Below are 1,927 nucleotides of genomic sequence, written 5' to 3' on the forward strand. Positions count from 1 at the left end.
AACCAACCGCGCACGCTCCTGACAATGCGTTCACCCGCCCTGCTCGGGCAAATCGTTAACCAAGCCCAAACCCGACAATTCGTTAACCAACCCAACCATGGCAATTCGCTAACCAACCCGGCCCGGGCAAATGGTTAAGCAAGCCCAACCCTGACAATTCGTTAACCAACCCTGCCCGGGCAAATGGTTAACCAAGCCGGCCGGGCAAATCGGTAACCGGCCCGGCAGCCCCGACTATTCGACAATCAACCAGCTGAGGACAAACCCTTCACCCTCAATAACAACTACGTCTTGCCCCGCCGTCAAAATGTCCTGGCCGATGTTCATCAGAAACTCCTTGCTGGCCCATGGGCCCCCCTCCATACCTTAAGAGAGTCATAGTTACTCCCGCCGTTTACCCGCGCCGCACTGAATTTCGTCAAGTTGGGTCTGGCAAGCCGCTAACCCGGCCGGCCGGGCCTGACAACGCTCTAGAAACCCGGAACAGGCAGTTTCGTGAACCAACCGCGCACGCTCCTGACAATGCGTTAGCCAACCCTGCTCGGGCAAATGGTTAACCAAGCCGGCCGGGCAAATGGTTAACCGGCCCGGCAGTCCCGACAATTCGACAATCAACCAGCTGAGGACAAACCCTTCGCCCTCAATAACAACTAGTTCTTGCCCCGCCGTCAAAATGTCCCGGCCGATGTTCATCAGAAACTCCTTGCTGGCCCATGGGCCCCCCCTCCTTATCCTTAAGAGAGTCATAGTTACTGCCGCCGTTTACCCGCGCCGCACTGAATTTCGTCAAGTTGGGTCTGGCAACCCGCTAACCCGGCCGGCCGGGCCTGACAACGCTCTAGAAACCCGGAACAGGCAGTTTCGTGAACCAACCGCGCACGCTCCTGACAAGGCGTTAACCAACCCTGCACGGTCAAGTCGTTAACCAAGCCCAAAACCGACAATTCGTTAACCAACCCGGCCATGGCAATTCATTAACCAACCCGGCTCGGGCAAATGGTTAACCAAGCCCAACCCTGACAATTCGGTAACCAACCCGGCTCGGGCAAATGGTTAACCAAGCCGGCCGGGCAAATCGTTAACCGGCCCGGCAGTCCCGACAATTCGACAATCAACCAGCTGAGGACAAACCCTTCGCCCTCAATAACAACTAGTTCTTGCCCCGCCGTCAAAATGTCCCGGCCGATGTTCATCAGAACCTCCTTGCTGGCCCATGGGCCCCCCTCCTTACCTTAAGAGAGTCATAGTTACTGCCGCCGTTTACCCGCGCCGCACTGAATTTCGTCAAGTTGGGTCTGGCAACCCGCTAACCCGGCCGGCCGGGCCTGACAACGCTCTAGAAACCCGGAACAGGCAGTTTCGTGAACCAACCGCGCACGCTCCTGACAAGGCGTTAACCAACCCTGCACGGTCAAGTCGTTAACCAAGCCCAAAACCGACAATTCGTTAACCAACCCGGCCATGGCAATTCATTAACCAACCCGGCTCGGGCAAATGGTTAACCAAGCCCAACCCTGACAATTCGGTAACCAACCCGGCTCGGGCAAATGGTTAACCAAGCCGGCCGGGCAAATCGTTAACCGGCCCGGCAGTCCCGACAATTCGAAAATCAACCAGCTGAGGACAAACCCTTCGCCCTCAATAACAACTAGTTCTTGCCCCGCCGTCAAAATGTCCCGGCCGATGTTCATCAGAACCTCCTTGCTGGCCCATGGGCCCCCCTCCTTACCTTAAGAGAGTCATAGTTACTCCCGCCGTTTACCCGCGCCGCACTGAATTTCCTCAAGTTGGGTCTGGCAACCCGCTAACCCGGCCGGCCGGGCCTGACAACGCTCTAGAAACCCGGAACAGGCAGTTTCGTGAACCAACCGCGCACGCTCCTGACAATGCGTTAGCCAACCCTGCTCGGGCAAATGGTTAACCAAGC

Source organism: Mobula birostris, unplaced genomic scaffold, assembly GCF_030028105.1.
Source record: "Mobula birostris isolate sMobBir1 unplaced genomic scaffold, sMobBir1.hap1 scaffold_380, whole genome shotgun sequence".
Lineage (NCBI taxonomy): Eukaryota > Metazoa > Chordata > Chondrichthyes > Myliobatiformes > Myliobatidae > Mobula > Mobula birostris.